Source organism: Catharus ustulatus, chromosome 22, assembly GCF_009819885.2.
Source record: "Catharus ustulatus isolate bCatUst1 chromosome 22, bCatUst1.pri.v2, whole genome shotgun sequence".
NCBI lineage: Eukaryota > Metazoa > Chordata > Aves > Passeriformes > Turdidae > Catharus > Catharus ustulatus.
Window position 1 is genome coordinate 10,994,731 of NC_046242.1, and position 9,320 is coordinate 11,004,050.

General features: G+C 46.1%; 1 pseudogene; it reads left to right on the forward strand.

Annotated features, from left to right (window-relative positions):
- Positions 1-4,194: 4,194 nt before the first annotated feature.
- LOC117006208 lies at positions 4,195-4,829 on the forward strand (annotated as a pseudogene).
- The last annotated feature ends 4,491 nt before the right edge of the window (positions 4,830-9,320 follow it).

The window sequence follows — 9,320 nt, forward strand, 5'->3', positions numbered from 1 at the left end:
GCTGGCCATGCTACTGTCTGGCTCTTGTCCTGGCTTGCCTGGCCTGAGGGCACCTGAGAAAGTGCTGCATTGATGCTGTTCCTAGCAGCTTCCAAACACACTTGGAGGTGTTTGACCTGGTGGTTTGCAAAGCCCTTCTCTGGGTCTTGGACTTTCTCTGTACTGACACAGGAGTGAGTCAATGTTCCTAATCTCTGGGCATAGCATCCTGCTGATCTGTCAGCTATTCTTGGGGTCTGTGCTTGAAAACTGTTTTGTCTTGTGTTCCTACACCTTCAAGCAATTTCTCAGTTTCCCCATCCTTCCCATGGCAATCCAGACTTCCCAATTACCCCATACTGCTCCTCTGGGCTGGTGAACCAGCAGAAGCCAACTCTGCCCCAAGTGCTCCAAGATCAGTTTGATCCTAAATGTGACTTTGGCCATGTAGGTCGTAACATGCCTCTCCCATCACCTCAGGTAGCTGCCAAGATCCAAAATCAGGGATTGCCCTCACCCCAGTGCTTGCTGGACTACACAGTGCTAGACTCGGTGCTAGCTGTCTAGACATCGTGCTGACAAGAGCCTCCATAAAATAACTCAGGACTTGGGAGCAGGACACAGCTGTGGGTGGGTGGCCAAGGCTGCCACCCTGCTGTCCAGCTGATGCTCCCCAGAAGGGGGCTCCTGCAGGGCTTTGCATTTGGAGCTGCAAGCAGCCTTGTGTCTATCAGAGAAGAAGAGAGCTGATTAATCCTGGAGGAGCTGGAAGAGTCACAGAGAGGGGACTTGAGGGAGGATTTAGTTAGAAATGGCCCAGATACATCAAACCATCTTCTGCAGAAAGCCATACCCCACTACTGCTTCTATGTGCAGGACAGCTTACAGTACTTATTCTATTAGAAGCCTGATGCTGCTTTGATATATTCCCAGGAGACTGTGGTAAAGTTTCTGATACTATTTTCCTTGGCTGATCTGAGTCAATCACTTCCAACAGAACTGGCTGCCTGCCTGATGCTGAGGTTACATTGTGTTCCTGCCAGGCAGACAGGATCCTGCTGGGGTGGGCAGAGCAGCACCTGAGGAACTCCCAAGGGTGGGAAAACAACAGGCTTTCAGGGAATGTCCCCAAATATCCCCAGCATTATCAACCTCCCCGTGAGGCAGTGAGCACTGCCCAGCTCCTGGCTCATAGCACACACAACGGGCAGATTCCGTGGGACATCTGCAGATGGTGATGTCCCCAGGTGTGTCTGAGTCAGCTCTCCTGCTGCAGCCTGGAGTTAATCCAGATGCTAAATGGAATCTTGTTCCTTTCTAACATCAATGAACATTTGAACTGGACCAAAAGGCTCTGGGTTTACCCTATGCCTGTGAGCTTGAAGCATGTTTTTGGGCTGGTGGTCTTGCTGAGGCAGTACATCACCATCCCAGGTGCAAATATACATCCTTATACATATTTTTGGTCACAGTTTCCCTATTGGAGCCTGTCCTGGTTTAGGGTCAATTTGGGAGGAAGCTTCCAAAGGGGTCCCTCTAGAAAGCAGGTTCAAGTGGTCCCTCCTACTGGTTCATGTAAAGATTTCTTTGGAGAAAAGTGGAAAAAACCTGTTTATTTAACAAGCAAAGTGTTCACAAGCATAAAAAATTTAATAATATTAAACAATAAAACCTCTTGCAGTTCTGAAGTTTCAAACTTCAGAAAATTCAAATTCACAAAGTTCTTTTTGTGTGGTGTAACTCGGTTTGCTCGGTCTCTTATCTGTCTCTCCTGCATTGGAAAATGCCACGTCCCAGGCCCTGGTGGGCCACAGGTGTGAGCTCCTGGTTTTTTTCTGGGTTTTTAGTCCAGGGCTGATAAGTTCCACAAAAAAGAAAAGTCAGTCTGAGGAACTTCTCTATCTCAGCTAGCTGAAGAAAAGCTAACTAAAAAGCAAAGGAGAGCTCTCCCCTGCTGTCCATGCTGCAGACAACATAGTCCGTGAGAAGGAATGCAGGGAAGCAAGTGCAGATTCTGAAAACAAACCGTGCTGCTTTCCCCACCCTTTGCTATCAGAACCAGTCTTAAAGGTGCAGAACTTAATATCCAGCATAAACAGATGACTGGGGATACAAGCATCATGAAGTCACTCTAGGATAAGCCAGTAATGCCATCTCTGTTAAGCACATCTTGGTAGCTCCTAAGTCAAGGGTTCTGGACTAGCACTGCAGCACAGGCAGCTGCATGAAGAGTGAGCAACAGCCAAACCCTACTCAACAGGTCAACTCCAATCCTCCCAAATTCCTAGTAGGAAACACCTGCACTTGGGGAAATTCTGCCTTGCATCAGTTACAGCCATGGGGCATCCTGCACGTGCTGGAAACTCCTTTGTACCCATATGGGCAAAAAGTAGGGTGCTGTAGGCTTCGGAGCCTGGAGGCGGCCTTTGCATCTGACCAGACCACCTTCCCTTTGGTACCCAAGAATCCCTTTGGGAAAGGGTCCTCTCCCCTCTCTTTGCTGTCTTCTACGTGGTAAGAAATTGCTCTGGCCTAAAACCAGCATTTTTTTTTTAGTCTGGGGAATGGACAGGGAAGCTCCTTCACATGCACTATGTTTCTGTGGCTGAGGAATTGAGCGAAGCCAGAGACACCCATCCAAGGGCCCAATCCCACAGCTCTCCTTGCAGCACTCAGTGCTGGCCAAGGGGAGACAATGTCAATGCTGCTGTTCTGTCAGTTTTCCCTTTTTGGGGAAGCTTCATGACCCCAGCTGAGGGACATGGTGCCTCCTCCTAGCATGGTGTCCGTGTTGCTGCTGAAGAATTGCTTCAGGTTCCCCAGGAACCAGAGCCTCTTCTAGGCCCCTCATCACTTCTTGCCACTCCAGGACCATGGGGCTGGACCAAAACACTATTGAATTCCTCCTGAGGAAAGTTTAGACAGGACCTGCAGACTCCTCCCTGAGTGAGAAGAGTGGTGTGGGAAACTGGAAAGGGCGATAATTGCTGCTATTGTGACTGTCTGAGACCTGTAGCCATAGACAAATTACTAGGACAGGGTAGGAAGAAAAGTCACTTTGTTGCCTAACACCTGGGAAGGTATTTCATGAGACAAGTAGCCTTGACCTCAAAATATTTCCAAGCTATCGACAAAGGGAAGAGGAAGCTATTATCAAGTGTTGCAGTGCTGCAAAACAAATGCTGTTCTTCTGAGCTGATGAGTCCTGGCATTCGTGTTGCTGTGGGCCTGCAGTCACCATGAGTGCTTATGAAAAACTCACTGGCTTGAAAGTAAAAGGGTGTTAGAAGTGCACATTTGGAAGATATCTCCGGGATGATGGGAGGACATCTGTATTATCTTGTTTTTTCCATCCTTGGGTTTGGAAAGACAAAGATTTATCTGGAGAGCTTGATTTTACCACTAATAGTGGTAAACTCGAATGTTCTTGTGTTTCATCCCTGAGTCCCTGCAGTGACCTTGTGCTTTCTGTGCCAAGGGCTGACATCACAAACCTGGTGAGATGCAGGTAGAGAACAATGATGTCCAGATGTTTACACCAGACAAGTAACAAAGCTCATCACAATGCTTACATATGCATATAAGGGAGAAAAAAGGATAGATTTGGGGAACTCAGCTAACATTTTTAATTTAACTCCTCTTAAATCCCTTCTTGAACTGCTCTTGTCACACTCAATCTGGTGTTGACTCTTCCTTTCTAGAGCCATTTCAGACCTGCTTGTGCTCAACCCTGTTCAAGGTGCCTATGTCTACACACTGACAGCTCCTTGAGCCCTTTTTCTCCAAGGACTTGCAGGATTGGTGAATGGCTCCAACCAGTGCTTGGGATGGATAGAGGTTTAGTACAGCAACATGTGGGGTACAGTGTGTGATGACTCCTGGGACACAACAGATGCCTCTGTCATGTGTAGGCAGCATGACTGGGGGAACGCAGTATCAGCCCTGGGCAGTGTTTATTTTGTGAGAGGATCTGGGATGGACTATCTGGCTGCACAACATTAACTGCAATGGGATGGAGAGGCTCCTCAGTGGGTGCTCATTGCAGGCATGGGGAGAGCACAACTATGGGCACGACAGAGAGGCGGGCATTGCATGCTTGGGTGATGATGGGATTTGCCTCATCTGTGCTCTTTGGGCAGGCAGGGCTTGGTAATGTCTTGGTCTTGCAGAACCAGCCATGGGTCTGTGTCTTGAACTTGTTCAATCCTCCTCTCTCATGCCCCAGGCTGGCCCAGGGACTGCAGTGAGGTTCCTGCTGGCAGCCCCAGTGGTACCTACATCATCCAACCCACAGGACTGCAAACCATCATAGTGCACTGTGAGATGAGTGGGGCAGACAGGGGCTGGACTGTCATCCAGAGGAACCGGCAGAGCTCAGCGATCTCCTGGGACGAATCCTGGAGCACCTACAAACACAGCTTTGGGAATGTGCACTCTGAGTTCTGGCTGGGCACCGAGTACATCCACCAGATCACCAGGCAGAAGGTCTACCAGGTCAGGTTTGTCACCTGGGATGCTGCAAACAACATGAAGTTTGCAGACTACAACCTGTTCAGCTTGGGTGATGAGTCCTAGGGCTACCAGCTGAGGCTGGGAGTGCACTCAGGGACAGCAGAGGATGCCATGGCCTCCAAGGGCACGACCACCATGCATGACAACATGAAGTTCCCTGCTAAAGACTGGGATCTTGATATAGTGGGAACTGTGCTGCTAGCTCCAGGGGCAGGTGGTGATATTCAGTATGTTACTCTGTGCATCTGAACTTCAAAGGGGCCATGACATGGGGCAGCCTCTGCCAGGGGAACTACAGAGCCTCAGCCATCCTCATCAAACCCACCACCTACTGCTAGGGCTACCTCACCACCCGCTTGTGCCAGGCTTGGGACCAGAGCAGAGTCCTGCTGGGCCACTCTGCTGGGACAGAGGAGCAGGGGGCAGTAGGGCACAGCCTGGGCTGCCAAGGGAGTTGTCTTTCATCTCTCTTGCAGAGCTCCTCTGTTTTCTTTGCAGGGTCAAACCCTGTATTCTGCTCCAGTGAATAAAAACATGGCTTGGAAACACAATGCCTTGATGTGCATTACAAGAAAATGTCCTTATTCTGAACTGTATAATTAATCTCTTTCTCTTAGAATCATAGTTTAGGTTGGAAAAGCCCTCTAAGGGTTTTATCCTAACCATTCCCCCAGCACTGCCAAACATACCATTAACCCAAATCTCCTGCTGCCACATCTACATGTTTTTTGAACACTTCCAGGGCTGGAGATCTTCAGGGTTTCCATCACCCCCTCATCAGCTGGGAGTTGGGAGTTGCATAAATATTCCTTATTTTCTGTTAAATCTGAAATAGTCGCCTTTCTGAAGACATGGCCTTGACACCTACACCTGGAGAGGTATTTCCACTCACATGGGCTTTTGGGGCAGTACTTGTTAAACCCTGCAGTAAAATCCTGTGTGTAATCAACAACAACCACCTGCAAATCCAATTTACATCTCTAGCAGACTGTGGAGACCAATATGGAGTAAGCACCAGGCTAGGGCAGATAAACTTATACATTTTGCAATTTTGATTGAGTTTTCTTCCCTGTCCAGTCTTGATCCAATGTTCTTGCTCTGTTTGTTCTTGCCAAGGCATCTTGGTTATCAAACTGCTTATGCTAATTAAATCCACAGTACACTCTGTCTTAGCTCCCATATCTCCCGCATTTCTTTCAACTAAAAAATATACTCTTAAGTGATTTGTCTATTAATTTTTCACACACTGTAAAATACAAGGAATAATTATAATAATACATAATATAATGCCTAATAGATACTATTTTAACTAAATTTCTTATCTGTCTACTAAGTCTGTAAGTCTGTTAGAAGTCAAACAGGTGCTGATGAGATTCTTCTCACAGACATACCCAAAGGAATGAATCGAATCTTCACGAATCCTCAGACATCAGTGTCAGGGTTGGATGGCAATTAGCTAATTTTTTCTTTTCTCTGGACCTCATTCTTTTGGAGGTGATCAGTTTTTTTCAGACAAGCAGGTAACTTCGGACCTGATGGTGATAAAACATGTGCTTACCTTGTCCCTAGGTTAGTAAATCAGCTAGGCTCCATCATTGTATGCTCAGTTAAAGATCTTCACATAGAAACTTTTAGAAATTGCCTCTGCACATGTGAATCTTCAAAGCAGCATCGCTCTACCAGGGATTAGATTAGATTAGATTTGATTTCAAAAATTTTAGTATAAATATTGCATTAGTTAAATATTCTCAAGGGGCCATATTACCCCTTTGTTTTTGAACATGTGTCTCTCATCATTGAAAACGAAGGCAACACAAAAAGCAAAAAAAAACCGTGGCAAAACAATAAAATCACACCAAGCAAAAATTAGATAATACACATGATTAGTGATACATGAAATATAGAATGGTGATTTAAAACAATGTCAATTTAAAATAATTGTCAATTCCCTAAATACTGTACCATCACCCAGAGTCTGCAGCAACTGCAAGTAAGTAAGTAGAAGCCTCAATTTAGAGTGAGGGCTTGGAGAGTCTTCCCAGGTAAGATTTTCCTAGTTCCATCAAAAAGAGTTCCAGCTATTACAGGTTCAAATTCATCAAGTCAAAATGACTTAGGTATAATTTTGATGCAGAAAACACCCAGGTTGTTGGCATACTTCCTGACCAGGTAAGGCTAGGATTGACCAGGGTCCAGGTCTTAAATGGAAGAGCCTCCCCCTCTAAAAATCTCTCAGTAATAGAAGTTAGGAAGATTTCTTAAAATTATATATGCCTTTTAGATAGCTATACAAGGATATATTAAAGTCTGTAAAGCATCCAGCTTTGTAATTTATCTTTAGTTAAACCATCACCGGTACCATAGACAAACAGCAAATAAGTAAATTAATAATATCTTATGGAAAAATGCCTTTTATAAAAAGTCAGTGAATTCATATCATGAGATTAACAACATAATCAGGATTATTAATGTATCAGTAGTTACTGTCTTAAAAAATTGAGGTAATATTTTTGTAGACATTTATACATATATGACATTAAAGCAAAAAAGTGAAAAACAAAACACTAAATAGCTTAACTAATCAGTTGTTTTATCTCTACAATAAAATAACTGTATCTTGTAGTAAATGAATAGATTTTAACAGAAGTTAGCTCCATGCAAACTTCACATTACTAATCTCTTTATCAAAAGAATTGCATCTTGTAATTCAAACAAACATATTTTAACAGAACTTAAAACTAATTTCACTGAAACTTCTCGTTACTTAGATATAATAAAAGTACACTGAAGAGAATTGAAAGTTAACATTGCTGAATTGACCTTAATAGCACTTAACAGAACGTAAAATAATAGAACTTGTGAAAAACGAGATTCACTTTCCTAGTAAACTTTTAAAAGTTTAATAAAAGACAATAAGAGACAAACAATAAAGCAAAAAGTTATATGGTTGGGTGCTTGGCTTTCAGCCAAGAGCACTCTTGCTGTTTTGGAGACACCCCTTAAATTCATCAGTCCATTGCATATTCATAGACCTGTCATGCTTATTCAAACTTTTCAGAAACTATTTTCCATATTCCAGGAACTGTTTTGCATGGCTGCTCCTTGGGTCCGCCTTTTTAGAACATGCGTCTTTCTTGGCTGTGATCTTAACTGATTTTTCTTATCAGTCTTAATTTGGACTGTGGTCTTCAATTTCTGCAGACTGTCGGTGCTGGTAGCTGGTGTAGCAGGTCTTTACTGAGTGTTATCCAACGAAGCAGGCAGTTAAGCGTCTCCCCTTCCCTAGGACGGGAGCAGCTGCACCTGCCCCTAACCAGTACCTGTGCTGGCCAGCACCACGGCAGTGGGTGTGATGCCTTGGGTTTTAGCTTTTATATTTTTCAGAATCTCTGCTGCTTAGCGTGTAACTCTGAAACTTCGTATTAGCTGTTAGTAAGTTCTCTTTACAGGGGAGTTAGACAAAACAATCCCTTTCTACCTACAAAATCAAGAACAACCAGTACCCAAAAACCAGAAACAACGGCGAGGAGAGGGGGCAAGCCAGGGGGCTGAGACTTCAAAACCTGGGACTGTGGTTGGATAATTGAGCCCAAGAAGTAGATGAACCAAAATTTATGGAAGTGTAATGACTCGTGACCGGGATCCATCTTGGATTTGATTTGGGTGTAGCCCCGGCTGGGCTCTTGCACTGGCCAAAGTGTATCCTTTCAATAAATACCTATTTTATCCCTTTTGCCCTGTCTAGTCTCTGTTCCAGCTCAGCTTTTCCAGGCATCTCTTTTGGCACCCCGAGAAGGGACCTCAAAGCATCTGGAAAATCCCTGGACTGGAGGAACATCCATCTCACTATCGCCCCTGGTTCGACAGGGGCCGCCCCGCCGCCGTCCGAGCGAGGGGAGCCAAGGGGAGCCGAGGGGAGCCAAGGGGACCGAAGGGGAGCATGCCCCTACCAGGGTCCCAGCCAGTGAAGGAAGAGAAAGGAGGCCCTGGCAGGCATGGACGCCTCCACTCCCGCCCCCGCCATGGCCGGCGGAAGGGGACAGGCCGCGGAAGGGGACAGGCGGCGGAAGGAATGGGCCAGGTGGCGGGCGCAGCCCACGGCACCGCCCCGGGCCGAGGGGCCGGGAGAAGGGGACGGTGCCGGGGGAAGGGGACGGTGCCGGGGGAAGGGGATGGTGCCGGGAGGGCGGAGAGGAGCCCTCCCACGGAGGGAGTGTTGGCTTTTGCGCTCACAGGCCTGTGTGTCTCCATGGCTACCCTGAACGCCAGGGAGCTGCCTCAGGAGATGATGTCATTAAAGCTGGCAGGGACACAGACCAGTTTCCAATACGGTGCAAATCTTGCTTGGCGCTTTCTAGAATTAGGATTAGTGGAAGCAGATCTAATATTCCGGCAGAATCTGCTGAGTCGGACAGCTCTTGCTGGGCTGGTTCCGAGAAGGATGAAATTGATGGGATGATTGCAGCTCTGAACAAGCTAAAAAGGCCATCAAAGAACCGAGCCCGACAGTGAAAGGTACTAGATCAACAAGGGAAAAGAAAAAGAACCAGTTTTACAAGCCCCATTACGGCAACCAGTTGGCAACCAGGGGCCGATATATGTAAAGGTTCCATACTCCCCTATCCAGTTAGACCAATGGAAAACTACTGTGAGGAAATATAAAGAGAACCCAGATAAAGTGGCCTTATTAGTAGATAGAGCAATTGACTCACAAAACCCTGATTGAGCTGATTTGAATTCTATGTTAGACACTTTACTTGATCCCACTGAGAGATGGATGGTCAATAAAGCCATCACAACGACAGTGGAGGCCAGCAGAACTAATGGGC